Raw genomic sequence first — 25,947 nt, forward strand, 5'->3', positions numbered from 1 at the left:
ATCCAATTCCAAGTGGATTGTTTCACCCTTCTTCAACAAACTTCCTGGAAAGGAAGTGCTCGGTATCAACGTTACAGTAAAAAAATGATGGCTTTCAGTGTCGTAAAAATAATTAGCAGAAAGCTTCTTGTTTATATGTCAGATTTTGCTGTATTTTGTCACCACATTAAGTTTTAAAAGAATTAAAAAGGAATAGGGTGTTTTTTTTTAAAGAGTCTCAGGCAATGAAATGGCTTTGCTTGCCCTTGGGGTTCCAGACAGGAAGGGCGAACAAGAAGTGTCAATACATGTATCAATACACGTGCCTTTAATTTTTGCGTGTCAATTCATGTGGCTTTCACGTGTCAATACACGTGCCTTTAATTTTTGCGTGTCAATTCATGTGGCTTTCACGTGTCGATTCACGTGGCTTTATCACACCCACCATGTGGAAACTGGAAGAATATTTAGCATGAATTAAACTTTTCTTTTGTGGAAAAGCATTCCTTTTTTTTTCTTTACGTGTCCACCCGCTAAGCTAATCAAACAATACCTACTTCTTTATTAAATATATATATCACCTGATTGCCAATGACTCTAGGAGGTTCACAAGTAAAAAAAAATTAAAAGCAAAGGAAAAAAAAACCATATTAATTGATCATACTTGGAGCTGTAACTTGGTGAACACCTGTTGAGGCTGGGGTTGGTTTCTGTGACTTCCTGAAATAGAATTGGAAGGGAGCTCAAAGGACATTTAATCCAGTCTCTTGCTGAAGAAAGATACTCACTGCCACTGCTTCCCCACTAGATAGGCCATATAACTTTGAATAACCAACTCTGTCTGTTACTCCACCAATCAGCTTTTGCTATCCAGGGTTTCTTCTTGTTTAAGAGTAATCATCCCTTGTAATTTGAACTCACTTGTTCAGATTCTATCTTCCTGAGCAGAGGAAACAAATTTGTTTCACTTTATATGTGGCAATATCATATCATCTTTTTCTTCTGTTGAAAGATACCCAATTCTTTCCATCTTTAGTTGCGTAACTTTGTATAACTTGATTTCCCGGACCCTCCCGGCTTTGGACACGTACAGAATTGCTATAAATCATCAATATGGCTCTTTCATTCATTGCTGGTATTTTAACCAATCTGTTGAAGTATTTATGTGTTAGATCTCTGTCAGCCAAGGAAAACTATGGTATTTTTCTATATATAAAAAAATCAGGTCAGTTGATGAGTATTTGCAAAAACAAAACAAAACAGGTGTACTAGTTCTACAGATGAAGCTAGCTCTGATTTCACCTTCCTTTCTTGTTCCTCTTTTAAATTTGAAATTATTTCATTTCCTGCAGCCAAAACTTCTCCTTGCCTTTAAAGAGAATGATTCTTAATCAAAGGGCTTGTTATTCATGAAAAATATCAGGGCACAAAGGATTATAATTAAAAGGCCCAAAACAATAGATAATGTTCTTGCCTATACCAGACACAAAAGAAACCAAAAAATGAAAGCTTTCTAAATTTTAAGCATGCACAGTATTGAATATTCTGCCTGCACATTTATCCACCTTAGAGGATAAGCATTTGGAATCTTACAGTGCAGTCAATGAATCATCAAAGTAAACCGACATTTGATTATACTGTTAAAAATTAGGCGCCTCCTTTTAAAGTAGTAGTTCAAATAATGTCAACCGGAATACATGCAATACACAATCACTCTTATAATTGGAGACAATGAAATCAGCATGCCTGGGTTGTCTTAAATCAGCAAGAAATATAGACTGAAGGAACAGTCAAAGTCAAGATAGTATTGTGGAAGACTTATTGGCTTATCCCACATCATCCCTGTTCAGAACAGTGGGAGGTAATCAAAACAATTTGATTACAATTACAGGTATATTGTTGGCCCTACAGTTCTATTTGTTTGTTTTACCTCTGTGGAAGAGATAGAAATTACACAGAAGAACACACTAGGGGGCAGCATCTGGCCAGTTTTGGCTGATCTAGAAAGCTAAGCAGGGTCAAACCTGAGCTGGATTTGGAAGGGAGACCCCAAAGGAACAGCAAACTAGGGTGAGAAGTTACAAAAAAAAAATCTTGGACAAATACACTGGCAAAACACTTCCATAGCATGCTAAGAAAACCAAATGAATGGTGTCCAGTTAAGTCACCAGGCTCGACTCAAGAGTGTTTTTACTTTTCGTTGCAGGGCAGGGATGCTAACATGTTAGGCAAGGAAGTGGCAAAGAGAATGAGGAGCATGGGGTGAAATTACAAGTGCTTTCATTTGTGTGATTTGCCCTTACATGCTGTCTTTTTAGTCAGAAATAATGAGGCAAGCGGTCTCACTGCAGATTAGACCCTACAGGGCTGATAGAGGAAAGTTTATATGTATTTTTTCTTCACTATAGCCCCAGTCCAGGTTAATAGTGTATGAAGTTTGGCCCCAATTCTAAAAGTACCAGGTTAGTTAATTAATTTTTCAAATTTATAATCACATTTTTATCCCACTGCAATAATGAACAGACTCTCGACAGCTCACAAGATGTAATAGTATGGTACATAACAATAAAAATCAAAACTACAAAAACATATAATCTCAGCAGCATCTGGTGTCAACCCCCAAGTGCCCTCCAAAAGAGCTCCATTTTCAGCTGTTTCTAGAAAGCTACTGGTTTGGGCCACAGTAGGGCTACAACTTTCAGCAGGAGGCCATTCCAGAGGGCTGGGCCAGCCTGACTGCTGTAAGCAATACCTCCAAAAAACCAGGGACAAACAGCTTCTTCTCCCAGCATAAAAGTGAAGAGATGAGTTCCTGCAGGTAACCTGGCACCAAGCCATAAAATGCTTGTAGATTAAGACCAGCATTTCCAAATGCACCTGGAAGCTAAAGAGACACCAATGCGGGGCTGGCAAAAATAGGTGTAAGATTGGCACACAGTTGTGAGCACCCAGATCACCACATTTTATACCAACTGAAGCTTCTAGGTGCCTCATGAAGAGTATGTTGCAATAATCTAGGGGAATGGTGATGAGGATGCGAATTTGTAATCCTTTGTTAACCTTTACAGGGCCAGAAAACACACTGTTTCTCTGCTTTCTTGGTCTTCTAGTTGTTCTGATTTGTGACCCACAGGACCTATGGCCTTACTCCCTACTTTTTAATAGGAGAGGATCTTGCAGGGAGGAAGGTAGCATATGAGATGTGCTGAAAATGGTCCTGAGTCTGCTACTAAAGCTTGCTAGCTGCAGAGATGCAGAAATGGTAGTTTTCCAAAATGTTGATCAGGGACTCATCTTTTTTGTGTGACACGCATTTTTTTTGAACACAGTACTGTTTGTTTTGTGCAATAATGAAAGATGGGGAGAAATGGGATGTCACTAACCTGATTGTTCATTCTTTGACTAGGCTGACACTAGTCCTAAAAATAACATCATAGAACAAATGCATTCCAAACATCTCTAACTAAACAAGTTTTATATAACCAATGATAATGATACAGCACTACGTGTATTGTATTGTACTATTGTTAATGTATTCATGTATTTAGATACTCTAAATCCTCTATGTCTTTTCATAATACAATATATTCAAAAATAATGATTCTGAAATAATTGGCCCATCCATTTTAAAGGAAATAGCCCTATGCAAACCTTCAGGCTTGAAAATCAATATTGATATTCAAATTGTTTTTCTTTTAATTGCCTTCTAAAGCAATCCAAGAATCAGTCATAAAATCACAGAGTTGGAAGGTGCAGTAATCCAGATTAAAGCATCCCTGCCTAATGGTTATCTAGCCTTTATTTGAATGTATCCAATGAAGGAAGGGAAGCCTATCACTTTGCTGAGAAAATGGCTCCTGTGGGAAGCTGTTCTTAGTGCAGGTTTGTTTTTCTAGTGTTGCTGGGATGAGTCTTCCTGTAACTTAAATCCATTATTCTGTGCCATACACTCTGGAATAATGAAGAAAAGATCTTGAGTTTCATCCATATGAAGTCACTTCAGGTATCTGAAGAGTGTAATTATATGCCTCACCCCACCAGTTCTCTCCCCAAGGCTACGCATTCCCAATTTATATAATCTCTCTTCATAGGATGTAATTTTGAGTCCTCTCATGGCCATTCTCTGAAGATGTTTGCCTGTATTATTGTTATGGTAGAATGCAATACTCAAGGAATGTAATATATAGAACAAAGCAGAACCATCTTTCCCTCGATTTCAAGTTATACGTGTGTCCTTGTTTTCTGGGGGGTTCTGTTCAAGTCAAACACAAATAATGCAGTTCATGAAAAAACATATTTTACACATGGGCATCTGCTTGTTGTTGTGCATGTGTAAAATAAATCAAAACACTCCAAACCTCATCAATAGATGAAATTATTTATCACAGATACCGAGGTGTGGTATGTGCTTGCTAACCATAGAAATGTGAAACTATAGATAACAAGAGCCCCGGTACGTCTGTTAATGCAGTCTAAATTGCATCTGTTTCTTTGCAACCACCTCATATTTCAAAGAAAATATAAGTGTATCATTATTCTATGATTTATCAAAGCAGGGTCCCCCCCCATACCTGTGCATTTGATTTATGTTATGTAATTTCATCTTGTTATTTTTATATCATTTTTATAACCTATCAAGGTCATTTTGAATTTTATTTCTCTCTTCTAGGGAATTTGCTATCCCACCCAATTTATCTGTCATCTGCAATAATTTTCATCCATCTCATGAATAAAAATGTCAGAACTAAATGCCTCTGTGAATTCCAAAATAACTTCTTTTTTTTTTTTTTAATGCTATACTGATTGGGAAAAGAAAGAAAGCCAATGTGGTGAAGATAGTGAGCTAGGGTCCAGGTTCTAGTCCTCACTTAGTTATGAAGCCTGCTTGGTGGTCCTGGGCCAGTCAGGCCTAATCAATGTCTAGCTCTCGATAATCTTCACTCTATTTACTAGGCAAGCACAACAATTGTACCTTTCAGCTCCAGGGCACAAACACTTGGAAGAACAACATTAAACAAACAAACAATGCCTGGGAAAAGATTGCAAACTGCAGTGTAATCATACCTCCTGCCTAAAACTCATCTTAGATGTATTGGAATGAATGCGCCTTCAGAGGACAGGAAATCAGAAGAAGGGTGTGTGTTAATAAGCAGAAACATACGTCACAAAAAGGGAAGATGTGTGCCCACAGATTAGTGTTTTATTCAGGCACGGATATGAGGAGAATATTTCTGTTGCAGCATAATCCACAATTCTCCAGCACTCATTGTCCTTGAATCAATTATCCAGGATTGCTGTCCACTGTACGGACTTGGATGATCTTCATAGCAATAGTGAATGCATCATAACTTACTTAGGGCATATTTTCAAAGGCAAAATATAGTAGTGGTGGTAGTGGGGCTGGATAGATAGACTAGTTAATCATTATTTTATTTGTAAATTTTCTATTCTGCTTTTGCTTCATTAAAAACAATTTCCAAAAAACAAAAAATGCAGTTTTAAAAAAAATCGTAACTAAAACATGGGACAATAATAAATTGATAAGACAGATAAAACAGCATCATTAATTTAACACAATGAAAAAGATACATTTTAAGCTGCAACTGGGATCATCACAGATGCAACTACAGTACTAAAACGTTTAAGCAATACATTTGACCAGATATAGTTGAAAGGCTCTTAAAGCCAGCAAGAATAGAGAGATGGTCTGAAAAGTGTCATGGGGTGAATGAGAAAGGGCTCTGTGAATTTGATTCACAATCTGAACACTGTTCTTTGATAAACAAAGGCATGGGAGCAGAAATCATTCTGAAATAAAGAAATGCATATCCCAATATGCTCTGTACATTCCATTGTAAATATTTTCAGGGAAATGACTTTTGAATTTGGAGAGGGTGAGATTAGATTCGGTATATGAAGTTGTTCCATTATATATTTTGGCAATGCATAGATTTTGATTAAAGTTTTACAAGTAATAAATAACAAACCCACAGTCCTCATCAGTGGGGGAGAGGGAGAAAGACCTCTATATGCCCTTGCTTGGAAGTCAAGCTTGTGTCCTAATACTGACTGCTGCTCCATCATCAAAGCAGGCAATATAGGCAAGACTGATTTGTCTGCTCTCCTCTTAACTACTTAGTGCATGGCTGGGAGGCAAGAGCAGACTCACTACAAATGGGCAAATGAGATGGAGGAGTGGGCAAGCAGGGCCCAGCTGCATCTGTGTGAAGTGCATTGCAGAGGAGCAGAAGAATGGCAGCTGCATGGGTGGACACTTGGAGGCAGCTTCTCCCTCCAGTATCATTATTCCAGGAATAGTTGATGCTACAAGCTTCCAGATTCAAGATATCTCAACAGTAGTGGATGACTTCTAGAGGAGTCACCTGGAAGAAGTAAGCCACAAGGCTGGGGCTGCTACAGGAGAGAAGAAAGCATTACTTTGTGTATTTCCCTTGCAGGGAAAGGATTGCATTTCCTTTCTTCTTTGAATTACATGTATGGAAGGAAAGGGAATTTATTAGAATAGCCTGGTGTCCCTCTCAAAGCAGATGTCAGTTATCCAAGGCTCCAAGGCACTCCGTCCTTACACAGCTTGAAAAGAATTGCCTAACTTACACCACTCTGGCAGATATGATGTAAAGCCTCCAAGTACTGCATTTTCCAGAGGTAAAACTTTGAACTGTTGCAGCAGCATGCCTGACAGAGTCCCACAGACTTCAGAAAGATCAGATGTGCACCAATTATATAAAGCCATACACACAGATTAAATCCAAGCACCCTATTTCCTTCAAGACAATTATTTCAGGCACAATTGGCTACTGGTTCCAGAGATATGTGATTGGAATGCAGTGATCTAAACTGGGTCCCTTCAGATGTGTTGGGGCATCATCCAAGGTTCTCAGCATGGGAGGGAAGGGAAAGGGGTTGAATATCCATCCCTACATGTAAGGAGATGTTCTCTTAATGGCTCCAGAGGAAGCAGCATAACCACTTCCACAGGTATGACAGTCAGGCAAGTGGTATAAACTGATGAATACCAACTTGTTCCAGCAAATTCAGTTGATGTGGCCAATAGTTTTGATTGAAGTAGTGAATGTCAGCCTACGAGTTGCCAGAATGCAGATCCTCACCAGAAGATTGTGTCTTGTTTCCATCTAGCTAAGGCTGATAGTAGTTGTTTTCTCTTTTACAAAAATATGATGTGTCTTTTGTATTTCCTCTCCCTTCCCAACTATTCCAGCCTGCAGGCACAGACAGGAGGAGAGATTACTGAAAGCAAATCATATAGCACTTTTAATGCTACAGTTAGTTGAGGTGGTGCTGTTGCTCAGAGTTCTAAGGAGTTGTCTTTTAAGCTTGTGGCAAACCTTATTGTTTTTAGGATCCAACAGAAAACAGTTGTGAGGGCTGAAACCTCCCCAAGGAGAGGAGAAGAATATCTGAAGGAAGGTTATATTTACAGAGACAGTGGAGTCTAAGCTATGCTCCCTACCACTTCAGAAAGAAGCAAGATTTGGTGAGGATGCAGTTAAGGATTCATGACCTTATTATACCTGTGTTATACATGGTTTTGGAAACACTGGAAAATGTTGAAAATGATTTTGTTGTATTTTTACATGCTGTTGTGCTAACATGAAAAAGGAAGAAATGAGAGAATAATTAAAGATTTACTTTGCCTACATTCTGAGAAAGCAGTAGTCTAGTACTACGCTTGAACTCAACAGGACTTCTAGAAAGATTATTTCCTGGTATTAGTTTGTTATAAATGCTAGCAAGTGCAGTTTAGGGTTTTATCCAGGCCACAGCTAACTCCCTGCTTTGCCTAACTGGCTGTATGTTCTCCAGCAAGCTGTGTTTGCCTATTTCCATGCCAGACATCTTGACATTTATCTGCCTGTAACATCTTTTCAAGTCTGTCCAACTTCTAGTGATGGATTCGTTATGCAGGATCTTGGGTTATGACTGTGCCTCCTTTCTTTCATCCCAAGCAACCTTTATATGGATTTTTTTTTTTCTCTACTACCATCTAGATTCCTGCCTAGGTTTTCTTTCAGTGTTCTTTATTATTGATCCTGCTGGAATCTGTACTCATGTGTGGCTGATTACAGCTCAGTGATGACAAGACAATTTCATGAAAATATAGAGATTCAGGGATCTGCTTCTTTCTTGAATGCCAGGAAAAGTGGCATTTAAGAGTGAAGAGATCAACAGCAGTTCATTTTGTCATTTGTATTATTTATATTGGCCTCTAAAAGCAGTATTGCTGTTATGTAACAACATAATGGAGAAAGTTATATTATCAAAAACTGATTTATCCAAAGCCACCTGTAGATTTCATAGCTCAGCAGGAGATTATGCCTGTGTTCCCTACCTTCAAAACAGTATATCTAAGCCACCATTTAGATTGGTTTCCACACTGACATAATTCCTGCAATAAATCTTTTCTTTAATATAGGATTCTAGGGATAGGTGGAGGTACAAGAATATTTAGGAGTTCCTGACCCAACTAAATCAAGAGGAAAGGACCAGCCTGTTGATTGATGAGTATAAAGGAAAGTTGTGGGAAGAGCTATGGCCAAAAAATAAATTGCAGGTTAGATTGTCAAAAGTTGTGAAATAAACTGCAAGTTGACCTTAGTATTATTGTAGGCTTTTGTCCTGGGAAAAAAAATGTAAAGGTTTATAACTGTTTTCTAAAATGATTCCTTGGAAAGACTGTTCATTCATCTTTCCTATGAATATTTAATAGGATCTCTGATAGGCATCAGGTGATGATTAGCGGATGTAATCCATTTTTTCATGACACAGTCTGAGATAATTTTTAGAATGGTTTGCTATTCAATTCCTATACTCTGTTAGTTTAAACATATTTAAATTTGAATTTACACAATGAAAGTTCTTTCTCAGCATGCTTTTATACACACAATGTGATTTTCATAATGATGAACAGTCCTTTCGATTTTTCCCCTTGGAATCTACCACAGCCACTTAATGATTGCAAATCTATTAAATTGCAAAACAAATGTAAGCTTTGTCCTTGCCAAGGAGTAAATTGAGTGTAGATGAGCTCTGCAAACTCATTTAAACAGGTGGTCTTGCAGCTGCCTTCCAAACGTAAGTCAATTATACACTTAGTCTAATTTAAATGAACAAACATTATCATAGCATTCTTTGGATTTTCTGTTTTTTTCCTTCAGGCTTAAGTACTGAAAGAAATCTGTACATTACACTTAAGATTGGTGATACATGAATGTGTCATATAAAAATATTCTGTTTAATTACTCTACTGGAGAAATAATTTAAATACAGAATGTCTGCATCAGAGGCAAAGAAAAGTCACTTCCTGAGATTTATAGTAAGGATGTTTGAGAGATTCGATCTTTGTGAATCCCAGTGAACCGATCTTCTACAAAATGTGTTTTGCACTTGCTTTTGCTCTTAATGAATATTCTGGTGCAGTTCTCAGTGAAGAAACATACTGAGTTCTTTTAAAATGCAAATGAAGAAAACAGAAAACAATTATAGATAGATATTTTGAAGGAAAACATGATGTTCATAGTATTTAAAAGCACAAATAAAGTTATGAACCTTTACAAATTTGCCTCAGAGTATGTACCACTGAATTCAGTTAGACATACTACGTGGGGATATCTACTGTATACAGTTGTGCTATATTATGGAACTAGATGGAGTAGATTTATCGGTGGACTCATGCATGTGACGCTGACCAGTAATCAGTTGATTCATCTCTTTGTAGTTTAAAGGAGGCATATTAACATTAAGTAGGTGGGTGACAAAACAAATAAATCTGTCTTTCTACCCATAACCACACATACACTGACACAAATAGCACAAGAACTGTGTTTATGTAGTAGAATGATAAGTTCAGAAGATATTAAATATATAAACGGACTTCTTTATATACTGAGCGCATGTTAACAGAATATCCAGACAGAACTGGTTTGCTTCTCATCTAACTAAGGGCCCCTTAGTTAGGCACCAAATCAGCAGAGGGAGAATCTCTCAGTTCAAGATTCTCCCATCTGATGTACTCCAGAAACATCACTATAACTCCTAGAATTCAAAGTCATTATGATTCAAACAGATCTGGCTGAAGGATGTTGGGAAAGTTTGCTATTTGGATAAGGCTGCCCAGCCCTTTTTTTAATATTGAGAAGGCATGAAGTTTGTTAACCCAGAATTTTAGTGCATCAAATATCCTCCAGAACTATGGACCCAAAGCTTCATTTCCCTCTGTAAATAGAAAAATAGAACTTCAAGGCCTACAATTATGACTGAAGTGCTTCCCTGCTGCTTTCTTAATTTTTAATACCATTAATATTTGGTCTACGTCTCTATTTATTATCTTTGTGTTGGAAGACTGACTTGTTTGGCTTGTATAAAGACACAAAATGATATGGCTAGTAATTGATAGCATATATCATTTTGGAAAATATGATGGCAAGTAAGTTCTTGATTTTAAGGCTGAGGTTAATTGATCTTATAATAGGGTTGCCAGTGCTGTTATGGTAAGAGGGTAGGTGGTGAGATTTAACATATGGTTTTACCACTATTTTTGTATATACACAAATATTTGCAGGACCAAATAATTGCCAAGTGAAAACTGGCCTAATATTCAAGTAATTATTATTTCTACCGAAGGCTGCATTTAACAACATTCGTTTTTTTTCATATACTAAAACACAGTGAATATTGTATTTAAAAAATTAAATGACCAATATTTATCTTGTATATACTGCATTAAAGCATTCTTCCTGGAATTCCTAGATCTGCTTTTTTATTATGTTAAATAATGTTCCACTAAACCTTTTCAATGAGGCAACAGTTGCCATTATTTCTTCAAAGTGAATCTGTGTCTTCAAATGTCACTAGAAACAGAATAATTTCTAAATACTGCAATGTAATTCACATCCGCTTAGGAGAAAGTCCTGGCTGGGGAATTCTGGAAGTTGAATTCCACACATCTTCAAGCTGCCAAGGTTGAGAAAAACTGTTATAGAATACCAATATTCTATTAAGGGAATCTTTTAATTCACAGATTTCAGACATAATTTGCTATTACAGCTTCCATTAATGCTAGAAAGGTATATCCAGATAATTCCTACCTAAGGACATTGCAAAATATTCATGTAATATACCATTAAGCCTTCTTAGGGAAAGGTGAGTTGACTTTATTACACTGTTGAAAGGTGAAGATTCTTTTTAACTGATTCATTCAGAAGTGCAGTGTTCCTTTCTTGGCAACTCAATTGCCAACTGAAATATTCTTGGCAATTCAATTCAGTCTGAACTGAAACTGAATTGAGAATTAAATATTCTTGTCTAATTGGCATTTACTTATTTATGATGTACATATTAGAAAGATGAATAAACCAAATGTTGATCTGTTTTCTCCTCTATCATCTCAAGATTAAATGAAATTTATGCTGTTTGTTCTTAGACACCAACAAAGAGTGTTCAAGTTGAGGATTTCAGTATACAGGCAATTATTTTTCTATGTCTTTCTTTTTTAGAAGAACTGAAATAAATTCTTTTTTCATCGTTCTCTTTACAGATGTTATTAATGGATTGCGCCCTTCCCAGCTTTCTAAAGATTTGGAAACTACGAGTGTTATGTGTATGGATGTGTACTTTATGGATATGCATAGCAGCATCTGCAGGGTGTAAGAGTTTCCACATTCAGCGCCGAATGAAACTCTCACGAAACACAGGTTCAGCAAAAGAAGTTTACTCGGGTGTAATGCAGGTAGATACAAACAAAGCCAGGGTTGGCTTGGCACAGATTACTTAGCGTTTTATAGGTTCCCTGTTCTCACGCTTCTCCCTGTTGCCTGGGTTACTGATTGCCTGTGGTATTCTCCCCCTTGCCCAAATGACAGAGTCAGCCTGTTTCTTTGTCCCCCTGATTGCTGTCCTTTGTCTATGGGGTTGTTGCGTTCATTGGGTTTTTCTTCTTCAGGCTAAGCCGGGAATTCTTGATTGCGAGCTGATTGCTGTGCTTCCGAGCCACTGTGGTTTGCTTTGCCTGGGGCACTTGAGGGAAGCCGGCTGTGATACAAAGTATCTGCTCCCGCCCTGAGTTAATCTCCGCCACCTGTTGGCAGTTAACTTGTGGTTGGTCTGACTTCCCCTTTTCCGCTGCCTGCGCCTGGGGCAGTGAAATTGACTAGGAGCAGTGAAACTGAGCAGCGGCATTCACTGTGCCATGCCGGCTGAATCTGACACAGGGTGGGTCAAAAAATTCAAGATGGCAGTTGAGACAACGGAATAAAGCCCTACCCCTTTGTATGATGCACATACAAAAGAATTGGGCCTTCAGTCATGCTGCTGCAACTGCTGTCTTGACTTTTTTACCTGCTCCCCATGGATACCAAACCATACCTTGAAGAGGTTTCTACTGTTTTGTACCATTGGAAGAACAATTGCAACATAGCAGTTCTAAACGCAGATAAGAAATCAGGAATGCATCACCGATTGCTCCCGGTCTTAAGATGCTAAATGAGCTAGGGAGAAAACTATGGAGAACATGTCCTTCTTGAGAAACTCAATTTTTATAATGTTATGCTGATTTACAATGTTCTTTCGATAATACCACCATATTTTGTATCAATGAAAAATGCCTTTCCCTGCCAATTAAAAAGAGGCACCTATGCAAAGTCCATATAATAAAGCTCTTCATGGCATATGGCCTGGCTGCCTGTCTCTGGTAGTTTTTGCCTAGCCTATAGGACTGACAGAATTGGCATACTTCTGATCCCATTGATGAAACAGTGTCATCTGATGGGATGCAGGAACCAGGCCTTCTCTATTGCAGTGCCCTTCCTCTGGAACAACATCTGCAGACATCTGTATGGCTCTGACCCTGGCCTTGTTTAAACTGTCTCAAAAAACATGGCTTTCCCCCCAGCCCTTGGGCTAGGTAGGTGGGGGACCTCTTATGGGACTATGCATTTTAGATTGGAGGTTTTATTGCTCTTCCAGATATGCGCTGATCTTTCTTTTCAGTTGTTATTTCTGAACTGTTTTTATTGTTGTAAGTAGCTCAGAGTTATGGAGTCAAGTGGCTTTATAAATCTGATAAAAAATAAATGAAGAGTGGTAAGCACAGAGTGGTACTCTGGGGGTTAAACCAGACACCCCCAGCATGATAACCTTGGGAGATATTGGGTTTGCAATTCTCAGCTGGCATGTCTTTGGGGAGTTGCAGTCCCAAATCAACTCCCCTACCATTTGGTTTTACTCTTTGGTTTATAAATAAGATGGTTGGAGTGTGGTGCTGATTAACACACATATTTGAAGATTAAATCCCCTCAAATCCTAACCCAACATTGCTGTTTACTTTCAGAGCCTCTGAGAAAAAGATTGCTCAGATTCATGTATTCAATAGCTGGGCTTTATACAGTTTTGCAGAGTTTTAGCTTTTGAAATCTTATAGATAGTTGATCTGTTAAACTTCTCACATGAGAGAAAGGAAAGCCAGCAGCATCTGAGTGACTGGAGTACAAAACAGAGGTGATGAAATGATAAATTAAGACAAAACTCGCAAGTGTTGCAAACATGCATATGGCTGATTATTAAGCCACACAGGAACCCACTTTCAGTCTTTTTGAAAAAGCCAATCATTATTTTTCTCTCATTTGTTTCCTTCAGCACCACAGAAGCATGTACAGGCTTTTAAATTAGCCTGAGTGTTTTTTATGTCTGATTTCTTGCACCCACCTAACCCACGTTACAGCCCCCAAGATTCTATTTGTGTCAGATTTACATGGCCATCTGGTTCAAAATATGCTTTCTTGATTTTAAAATGTTTGCTTTATGAAGTAGTCTGATATTTTCTGTAGAAGGCTGCTGAGGCAATAAATAATGATCAAAATGCATATTATACTACTTCTATGTATTTCCATTTGATACCATCACAAAGTCTGATCAAACCCCTTGCTTTTCTATTTCTATCTAGTGACTTATTTGAGGTCATAGAGACTGTGTAAAGATCTTCTTTGAATTCTGAACATTAGCCTATTTTAATGTAAAAGAGCCTATGTGAAGATGCCAGGAGTTGAATCTACTACCTGTGTGTAAAGCCTGTGCTCTGCCAATCAGCTACAGCCCTTCAGAAGAGAAATAAAATATATATGTGGAAGAAATCATTGTGTAAACTAGTTATCCATGCATATATTTCAAGAAACATGTCTTCATTCCCCTTTCTCTACTGCTTATAGGGTAAGTTCATAAACTTTCAAATATGTAACCCATCCTAACATCAAATTCTCTCTCTCTCTCTCTCTCTTTTTTTTTTTTTAAAAGGAGGTCAGATTTTAATTTCAAGAAAAGTGTTTGATTTAAGAATCCAGGAAGAAGACACTCCCTGATGTGTGCTTGTTTATTCTTGCCAAACACAGAGATGTCTGCCACTTCAATATAAATGTATTGCAAAAGATCCTGCATTTCCCCTGGCTTTCAATTCCCTTGGTAGACTTCATCCTGTCATTTAGGCTCTTGCTAGGGGTAAAATAATCATCAAAGTTCTCTGTTATTCTTTCAGTTCTAGGTAAAATGAACTGACTGATTTTGCTTTGTTACTCTACCTAGGGGAAAATAAGCAGAACAAATCTTTATTTCTATGATTCTAAACCTGTGGGCTATATAACCTTAACTGAAGTTGCTAGTGAAATTGATTAGATTATCATAAACTCCTGTCGAATGCCTTAAAAATGCCCTGAGTGTTAAGTTGCTAGGTTTTATAACATTCACACTGCATTGAAATTGTGTTTCCCTGCAGTTCTTGGTGCCTACAATAATATCATTTCCATATATCAATTTGGGGTTCTGTTTTTCTTGGTACTCCTGACTTGGGACTGCAAGGGTGTTTTTTCCTGCCTGAGTCTGCTAAACAGAGGTCCTTAGTTAGTGTGGGATGATTGCCCTGTATGCCATTGAACTCTGTACCCCCCTCCTTTCTGGTCATCCATGTAGAAATACAAGAGTAGAAAACAGAACCACTGTGTGGTGCCTAGGTGTGTGTGTGTGTGTGTGTGTGTGTGTGTGTGTATGTATATGTATGTATGTATGTATATATATATATATATATATATAAATATATATATATATAAAAATCTGAATGAGCATGTGAGTGGCTGTGTTTTTAGAGGGATTTAAAAGCTGAGCTGTCTTTGTTTCAGCTCAAAGCAGTAGCCCATAAGAGTCCTTGTTTGCTGTTTCCTACAGAAAAAGGACACTAGAGTTGTCAAGAAATTCAACATTGCCAAAGGAAGGAGAATTTTTCACAACTTAAAATCCCAGAATCTCTCTTAACCGCTGACAAATCCTGTGTGGCTTGCAAACTAAACCAGCTGTCAAAAAGAGAACAAAAAAAAAGAAAAAAAAAGTCACTGGCAAAGAAGAAATGACAAAATCAGAGTAAATGTGCAGATTTAGGAACAGTTTTTGTTCTTCTTTTTCATATATCAGGCATATAATCCTTTAAGGACAAGCACATTCAATTAGTATTATTGGAACGGAAGAATAGTTTTTGAGCTGATTCTTTTTTAAAAAAAAATTCTAATTCAATGGAATCTTGAAAATCAATTATGTGAAGGGACTCAGGACTGTTGTCTGTCTGTCTGTCATTAGGATAACTCTCCAAAAAAGGAGTGAGATGCTGGCCAAAGTAAGATCAAGCTTGAAAATGGGCCATATCAGACCAGAATCTGTGGAGAAACCCACTACAGAAAAAAAGTTCCCCAATGCATCCCATTGGGAGACAGCATTGAATAATGGCTTGACCTGCTTGCAACTGTTTCATTCTAAGTCCGTTTAGAAAAGAGCCTATGCAGCCCACCCTGTGCTTCCCAGTGCCCAGATATGTATTGATGCCGCACATATACATAGCATGTTACTTTGCTACATAGAAGAAATACAGACACCACCTATGCCCACTGCTGGCAGACAGATTGGAACACATTCCAGATGCTTTGCTCTGCCTGCTTTCCCTCCCTTGTTTAACTCTTACAAAGGAGAACTCCAATCTGCAGGGTTTTCAGGGGCAGGCAAAGGGAGAGAGATGAAAGCAGAATCACAGCATTGTGACACAAGCCCTGCTCTTCTCCTGTGTGCATTGTGACATTGGATGCACAATGGAATAGAGGAGCAGAGCTTGCAGCTTGACCCTGTGACCCTGCCTTCATCCTTCTGACAAAAACAGCAAGATCCTGCAGACACCATACCCTACAACACAACTGAACTGCTGAGCGGATAAATACTGAGAGACAACTTTTTACCAGCCTGTCTCCAACTGCCTTTCTCCATTGACAGTGCATATACTGTAGCTCACAAATGGATGGATTTGAGAACTGGTCCATCTATGGATCTTGCCTTTTTCCATTGCAGTTCTTTGGAGGTTTGGGGGAAGAGCTGGTTTTATTTATTGGAATGGGCAGAACACAAACTTTAAAACAAAATAAGCGAAGCTGGCTTTTCAAAAAGTTGATGTCACCTGCAGATTGTCCTCTGATAATGGAAAGTGCACGCCTGCAATCTGTAAATTTTGGAAGATTCTCTCTGGAAAAATATTATACAAACTGTGCAGAGGAGCACTGCAGGCATCGTAGGCAGGGTTCTGGGAAAGTGCAGTGGCTGAGAGACTGTCCTTTTCCCCCTCTCCAGAAGGAGAAAAAGTAGAAGAGCCAGGGCAATTTGTAGAAAGTAAGGAAGATGACCTTGACAGAGATATGCAGAAGCTGTTGCCTAGGCAGAAGAGGCTGAAGCATTTGTTAAAGTCCACAATGAGATAACCTTTGGAAATGGCTCAGGCAGATGCCTCCTTAATTCACTGAACTCTAAGGAGGATGTACAGCACAATCAGACATGCAGGATTCTGTTATCGATCTCATGGTCTAGTCCACCTAGCAAAGGCTCACACAGTTCAAGACAGATCATCCCTTTGGAAATCCACAGCTTGAGAGGGAAGAAACCTTCTAGAACCTGGCCTAAGGGTACTCAATCAATGATATGGAGACATGCCACTCCCTACTCAGCACCCCTCTTCCTGAAGCCCCACAACTTCATCAACCAGCCTTGCTCTTGTTCTCTTATGAAGGGCTCTCTTGGATGGGATTTTTCCTCCCTTGACCTGAAAGCATATAGTAGATTGTAGTAATCACATTTGTATATCCAAAGTTCCTTGTTACTTCTACTGATGTCAGCAGAAGAGGGTGGTACTGCGGTCCTTCTGTGTTTAGCCCTTTGAATTCCAGTCCAATTTCTCTACCCAACAATATTGTATTTTTGTTTTTGATTGGGGGGATGTTATTGACAACTGTAGCAACAACAGTCTTCTCTATCTACTGTATCTTTTGTTAATCAAAAGGAAAAAAGCTTTTCAGGGCCTCAATGTTTGGAAACTCCTTTGTTCAGGCCAGGTGGGCAGCCATTGATCCAACCTAGTCATGAGTGCCACCATTTACCTCCTTTTTCTTTTTATCTCTTTTGTTAGTCTTGATGAACTCTTCTCCAACTCATTTTTCCTAGACAGAAGTACTAGCAAAACTTCACCTCTTTGCATAAATTGCTTATAAAAAGGGAAGGAAAACTCCATGTTTCTCCGTGCCATATGGTTTTTAGTGGCCTGGCATATTGTGTTGGAGTGAGTCAGCAAAAGGAGAGAAAAAGAAGCTAATCCTAGCCTTGAAGTGCAGGTTGTCATGAGGGCTGATGAGCTGACATGGCTGCTAGCCAGGACTGTTGCGGAGCAGATGTAGACAGCATTCTCATTGATCCAGCCTTGTATATGGGTGGTGGGGACTAAAGCCCTGGGGGGACACCTACTTCCTCAGTTGCTGGGGGGACATTTTGCCAGTCTAACCCAAAATGAGAGAGAGAGAAGGAGAGGAGAGAAATGAGGGGAGAAATGAAGAAAGAAAATGACAAAGATTGTTGTAAAAGGGAGTGGCTGGAAAGAAAAGGTGGAGAATAAAGTTATGTGTATATGCAGATCTGGCAGTTGTTGGTTCCCGGTCAGAGAGGGAGAAGAAAAGTCCATGGGTGGCTTCCCTGGAGGAAGAGGAGCAAAATCCCAGAGAGACAGTATCTTCACCCAAGACCCAAGACAGGAAGGAGGGAGTTGGCTATCTTTGATGAAGCCATACTCTCTGGGGAAGGACTGGGCAGAAGACTCTCAAGAGAGGTTCTGCCCCAACAGAGGAGACCCAGATGAGAATTAGCTGAGCAGAACCAAGGAAAGGAGATGAGTGGTGCTGAACACACTCATTTGTAAATCTAGCACATTCCTTCCTTTTACTCTCTTTTGATAAACCCAGAAATGCGGGAGGGAGGTGGAGTGAAGGGGGAGAAAGTTAAGCATTTAGGAGGAGAATTAGAGGGGAATAATCTCCATTAGGGAGACCTAAGAAGAAACCTGACACTGGGTAGAAGCTGGGATCTTGTTATAAATACCTATTGTAATATCTATTGAAAATAGTTTTGCTGTACATAGTAAAGAAGCAAAAAAGCCTCCATTGTCTTGGTTTCTTGTGGCAATTGCTATCCTTGTAACCCTGAATACATACCCAGTTCTAAAATAACTCAGTTACATTGTGAGATTCTCTTTTCTCCTCTTTTCCTCTTCATCCATAGCTCACTTAAGAGAACTGTAGAGCAGGACAGCCAGCCCTGAGCCCTTTACTTGTCAGCCTTTTTGCTTCTCTCAGAGAGAAACTTCTTTGAGTCATCAGAAGCTTGACCCCAGCCAGTGTGACCCCAAGGTTACAGAAGCTGAACCAAAACCCTCTGGTATGTTCTTTTAGACTGAAACAGCCTGAGGATTTGGGGTTCACAGAAACAGGCTTCATCTGATATACTGGATCCAGAATCAGACAAAGAAGAAGTATACCACCTTTGATCTGGTCCTGAGTCCCAGAAAAATTGGATTTTTTTGGACTTCTGGAATGTATAAGCTGTTTAGTAACCTGTAGTGTTAATGTCTAATGAAAGAAGAGGTTGAAGCAACGTTGATAGCTTTATCAAAGAACAAGCACTGGGCACTGATGACATTTGCACTGAAATATTACAGCAATCAGATACAGCTATTACAATACTTATAAGACTTTGCAGGAAATTTGGAAGACAAGATCATAGTCAAGTGAAAGGAAAAGTCCAGTATTCACATCAATACTGAAGAAAGGTGATCCAATGGCCTGTGGAAAGTATTGCACAATTGTCCTACAATACAAGCAAGATCGGTGGACACTAAAATCATACCTTACATGAGAACAGCTTGAAGTACAAGTAGGGTTCAGGAAACTGTGAGGAACAAGAAACATCATTGCAAATATAAGATGAATCCTTGAAGACAAAATACCAAAAAGATATCTACATGTGATTCATTGCCTATTGTAAGGCTTTGGAATGCATAAATCATGAAAATCTCTGAGCCACATGAAGAAGTATGGCATACCAGAACATCTGATAATTCTTTATATGTTGATCAAGAGGCAACAATTTGAATAGAAAAGGAGAAACAGATGGTTTAAAATTCTCAAAGGTGTATGACAAGACTGCATAAATCAACAGAGAAGCAGGACTGTATGAAGGAAATGGATGTCTTAAAATTGGTGGAATGTTTGTGAACAACTTTTGCTATGCTGATGATACCATATTGCTGGCTGAAAGCGAAGATGATGTGAAGCATCTGCTTATCAAGAGCTAGGAACGTAGTCTTAAATGGATTTGCAGCTTAATGTGAAGATGACAAAGTTTCTAACAACTGGTATTATCAATGATTTCCTTCTTGATGGAGATGAAACAGAAATGATGATAACTTCAGTTTGCTTGTATCAATAATCAATAATGAAACTACAAGCAGTCAAGAAATCAAACAATGAATCACCCTTGGAAAAATGGCTATAAAAGAATTAGACAAAGAAAGATGTTTCTATGTATACAAAAACTTGACTTTTTCAGTCTGTGATATTTTCAACAACCTCATATAAATGTGAAATTTGAACAATGAAGAAACAAGAGAGGAAGAAAATAGATACTTTTGAATTATGGTGCTCACAAAAGATACAAATGTGAGTCACAAATGTGAGATGAGTGGCTATACAAATTGAAAAAATAAATAAATAATAAGGATACTGCAGGTACTATGGACTGCCTGACAAATAAATCAATCAGTATTGGAGTAAATCAAGCCTATGTTTTTCAGCCTTACAAACTGAAATGAAAGATCATGAGTTTTAAGCATATCTTGCCAAGAGAAAGATCATTACAGAAAGAGATCATGCTTGGCAAGGCTGAAGGAAATCAGAAAAGAGAAAGACAGGCAATGCGACAGCAGTCATGTATGCCTCTCTAACAACAATTAGCTGCTTGGTTGAAGACTGAACACAGTTCAGGACAACTATCCACAGGGTTGCCATGAGTCAATATCAACTTAATGGCAACTAACAACAGAACTGATACTGTGGGAGGCTCCAGTTCATGTTTGTTCAGATGTCCCATGCCATCTATGATGATGAACATAATGAAGGGCTGGCTGTGTCTAACTAAACCCAAATGGCAAACTATTATTAGGTTTCAAAAGATTTTAGAACAGAAATACTGTACCAAGAAAAGAAACTAGAAAAGAACAGTTCTCTGTACTAAAATGTTAACAGTTAGGAACATAATGTTTGGTCACTATTATCTCAATTTTCACCCTTTTTTTTCTACACACTCAACAGGATCACCCAATGTAATACAATACTTGCTCTGAATGAACACCAAGACTTATTTCTATGACAAACTTCTAGCAGTGTGGAAGAAATCAACACATGCTATAGTTTTACTTGTTGCACTTTATTCCTTTTCTGACAGCCATAATTATGATGGTTTGAGATCTTCCATTGGAGTTTGGGACTACAGTACCACTTTTTGGAATGTATGCTTTCGGTCTCAGTTTCACTTTCATCCTAATTTTTGTTGTTGTTCAGTCGTTAAGTCGTGACCGACTCTTCGTGACCCCATGAACCATATCGCGCCAGGCCTTCCTGTCCTTCACTGCCTCCCTGAGTTTGCTCAGTTTCATGCTCATTGCTTCAGTGATGCTATCTAACCATCTCATCCTCTGCCATCCCCTTCTCCTTTTGCCTTCAATCTTTCCCAGCATCAGGGTCTTCTCCAAAGAGTCCTCTCTTCGCATTAGGTGACCAAAGTCTCTGAGCTTGAGCTTCATTATCAATCCTTCCAATGAGCAATCAGGGTTGATTTCCTTTAAGATTGACTGGTTTGACCTCCTAGCAATCCAGGGGACTCTTAAGAGTCTTCTCCAGCACCACAGTTCAAAGGCATCAATTCTTCGGCGCTCAGCCTTCTTTATGGTCCAGCTCTCACAGCCATACATTACTACTGGGAAAACCATAGCTTTGACTATGCGGATCTTTGTTGGCCAGGTGACGTCTCTGCTTTTTAATATGCTATCTAGGTTTGCCATAGCTTTCCTCCCAAGGAGCAAGCATCTTTTAATTTCATGGCTGCAGTCTCTGTCTGCGGTGATCTTGGAGCCCAAATAAATGAAGTCTGTTACTGCTTTCATTTCTACCCCTTCTATTTGCCAGGAATTGATGGGTCCAGATGCCATGATCTTAGTTTTTTTAATGTTGAGTTTCAAGCCAGCTTTTGCACTCTCCTCTTTCACCCTCATCAAGAGGCTCTTTAGCTCTTCTTCACTTTCTGCCATTAGGGTGGTATCGTCCGCATATCTGAGGTTATTGATGATTCTCCCTGCAATCTTAATTCCGGCTTGTGATTCTTCCAGCCTGGCTTCTCTCATGATGTACTCTGCATATAGGTTAAATAAGCAGGGTGACAGTATACAGCCTTGTTGTACTCCTTTCCCTATTTTGAACCAATCGGTTGTTCCATGACCGGTTCTAACTGTTGCTTCTTGGCCCGTATACAGATTTCTCAGGAGACAGGTAAGATGGTCTGGTACCCCCATCTCTTTAAGAATTTGCCACAGTTTGTTGTGATCCACACAATCAAAGGCTTTTGCATAGTCAATGAAGCAGAAGTAGATATTTTTCTGGAACTCTTGTGCTTTCTCCATGATCCAGCAAATGTTGGCGATTTGATCTCTAGTTCCTCTGCCTCTTCGAAACCCAGCTTGTACATCTGGTAATTCTCAGTTCACGTACTGCTGAAGCCTAGCTTGTAGGATTTTGAACATAACCTTGCTAGCATGTGAAATGAGTGCAATTGTGCGATAGTTTGAGCATTCTTTGGCATTGCCCTTCTTTGGAATTGGAACATAAACTGACCTTTTCCAATCCCATGGCCACTGTTGCATTTTCCAAACTTGCTGGCATATTGAGTGCAGCACTTTAACAGCATCGTCTTTTAGTATTTTAAATAACTCAGCTGGAATACTGTCATCTCCACTAGCTTCCTAAGGCCCACTTGACTTCACTCTCTAGGATGTCTGGCTCAAGGTCAGTGACCACACCAGCATGGACATCAGGGACATTAAGATCTTTCTTGTATAGTTCTTCTGTGTATTCTTGCCACCTCTTCTTAATCTCTTCTGCTTCTGTTAGGTCCCTGCCTTTTTTGTCCTTTATCATGCCCATCTTTGCACTAAACGTTCCTTTCATATCTCCAATTTTCTTGAAGAGACCTCTAGTCTTCCCCATTCTATTGTTTTCCTTGATTTCTTTGCATTATTCATTTAAGAAGGCCTTCTTATCTCTCCTTGCTATTCTCTGGAAATCTCCATTCAGTTGCTTATATCTTTCCCTTTCACCCTTGCTTTTCACATTCCTTCTTTCCACAGCTATTTGTAAAGCCTCATCAGACAGCCATTTTGCTTTCTTGCATTTCTTTTTCTTTGGGATGGTTTTAGTTGCTGCCTCCTGTACAATGTTATGGACCTCCGTCCATAGTTCTTCAGGCACTCTGTCTACCAAATCTAATCCTCTAAATCTATTCATCACCTCCACTGTGTACTCACAAGGAATATGATCTAAGTCATACCTGAGTGGTCTAGTGGTTTTCCCTACATTCTTCAATTTAAGCCTAAATTTTGCAGTAAGAAGCTCATGATCTGAGCCACAGTCAGCTCCTGGTCTTGTTTTTGCTGTCTGTATAGAGCTTCTCCATCTTTGGCTGCAAAGTATATAATCAATCTGGTTTCAGTATTTACCATCTGGTGATGTCCATGTATAGAGTCGTCTCTTGTGTTGTTGGAAAAGAGTGTTTGCTATACTAGCTTGTTCTCTTGACAGAACTCTATTAGCCTTTGCCCTGCTTCATTTTGTACTCCAAGGCCAAACTTGCCTGTTATTCTGATTACTCCTTGACTTCCTACTTATTATCTGTGGTATATTTGCTTCTTTCTGCAACCACATAGAATAGGTTAAGCTCTACTATCTAATTAGTTGACAACCATCATTTGTGCAAAAATAGTGGAAGCTTGCTAATCAGGGTGGTTATCCACATTTATGTCTGCATTAGAGATAAGTGAATTTCTGGTATTTTTTTGCATCTGTATTAACATTTTGGAAAAAATTGAACAAAGTGTTGTTTAAGAGAGCTGGATGAAATTATTAAGCTGGGGAACTCACCCACACAGCCTCATATGGAAAACCTCCCATTCATTCTTATGTTTTACCAACTCATTTCTCAGCTGTTTATTTTTGGTAGGAAAAAGTAAATTCTCTTCTCTGACCCCGACAAAACCTTTTCTTGTCTGAACTCAACTCACTATGTCAGTGAGATAAGTCTAAGGAGATGTTTATCTTTCATTGCCACAACTCCATCAGGTGCTTGGGGGAAAGAAACATTCATGCCCCTGTTAGAAGAAAAACAAGAGGGTAGATAGAATGGAGGGATTCATCAGCAAGTCTGAGGAACTGAATTCTTCTGAAGCTTGAGTTAAAAACTAAGCAGCGAAAGAGCTTGGAGGCTGACTCAGATTCATATATGAAATGAAAGGCCAATGAACTGATAATTTTTTCCCCCTCCCTTTTCTGTATTCTTTTTTACCCTAACATTTGAAATATAACTTTTTTTTTTTTTAACTTCTGTACAATGTTCAGTAAGGCTTAGGCATTCTATGCTTTGAAATTTCAGGGAACAGTTTCTACTCTGAAGTGTTTGGTATCTCATTAGCAACAGAGGTTCTAGGCATTGTACAAGATTCTGGAATATGTTTTTAGGGCAGGTCCTGTTTGTGTAGAAGGCTGGCCATGCCTATTAAGCCTCTCTCATTATTTTATATTCACTGAAAGTACACTTAGAACACATTCATCTCTCTCTTGCAACTGCATGTGGGCTGGGAGAGATTTGTGGTGCCTCTTCACACATATCAGCCATTTCCCATTAAAAATGATGTCATTTTGTCTGCTTGAAATTCTGCACAGAGAGGATCTCTGTGACATTTCCTGGTCAATTATAAAGAAACTACAGAAAGAGATTTTGCAAACAGAGGTGGCTAATGGGACCACTCTGTGGTCTTTATATCTTGCACTGGTAGGAATTAAAAATTTTGTTCTTTTGACAGACAATCTTTCGAACTTGAAAAGTGGACAGGAAATGCATAATCTATTAACTGCAGGATTGTCATCCTACTTTCAGCAATTAATATTGTAGTGTATATTACCAAAATGCAGTAGACACTGCCATCTTTGATCTGCAAAGCAATATCATAAATCAAAAACCACTAATACCACAATGAGGGGAAAAATTGTCAAAGGGAAATATAGCACATTATACATGGCCATTTCTTGGGGCTGATTCACCAACAGAAATTCAACTGTGGAATTGCGCAGATGAAACTGTACAGTACAGTATTTGATCAGTATTGCCTGAAATCTCTCTGATGTTGACTGGCTGCTTGGGTAAGTCACTTGCAAATTTTTCTCAAGGGGAAAAACAAGTGAGAAAAATTAATCTCAAAGCTATATTTGTTTCTGAGCTTAGGATAAAACCACATATTTATAGGGGGATCCTAAATATACGTACTTAAAAAAAATCATTAAATATAGGGGTTCTGACTCCTACTGAAATATATATAACAGAAGTGGATAGCCCAGAGTCCAAGGGCTGGAGAAAAGGCTCCATATCTGATTTTGCACCTCCGTATTGCACTGTGTACATCTATAAAGCCTAGATACATGCAAAAGAAAATCATACTGATGCTACTTCAACTCATTCTTCATGATGGGCTTAAGTGTTTCCTTGTACTGCCACAAACTAAATATAAAACATGAATTCCAAAAGCAAAGACATATATTTATACATATACACATACCAGTCATGGTGTTCGCTTTGGAGGTAAGTAGTGCACAGAAACACATAATAAACCAGAAAAATTGAAGATATAAGGAAAGAAAACAGAGCTAAAATTAGCGTATATCAACACTATTTCCTATATTTCTTCATACCTTTCTAACTTTGGAAACCATCCATCTCAACCACTTCTTTGTACTGGCAACTCATTTTGTATTCAATGTATAGTAATTCATCACACAGTCAGTTCTGACCTTATCTCTTATTGTAATACTACACACACTTCTTAAATAACCCTTTCTCACTGCATTCAGCTTACTTTTACACTTCTCCTGACATACCCAATTTTCACATCTATATAACAAAGTAGAAAGAAATGCATTCTTATACCCAACCACTCTAACTTCTTTCAACAAATATTTAATCTTCACATTGCCCACGTACTACCCTCTATCTTTCTATCAGCATTTGCATGCCTTAAAAATTGTCCATTCATTTTCCCAACTTCTACCATGGTACACAAATTCATCTACATGCTCTAATTTTTCACCATGTATGTATAGCACTCTATTCTCCCTTTCCAACACAACTTCCTTGGTGTTTGATACATGAATTTTTAGAATCATACCCCTCATAGCATCATATAATCGATCTTACATTGACTGCAAATCATTCAGCTTCTCAACC

This window comes from Python bivittatus, unplaced genomic scaffold (assembly GCF_059951505.1).
Source record: "Python bivittatus isolate LINGU-HERP-01145 unplaced genomic scaffold, Pbiv_v1 ctg000020_np1212, whole genome shotgun sequence".
NCBI lineage: Eukaryota > Metazoa > Chordata > Lepidosauria > Squamata > Pythonidae > Python > Python bivittatus.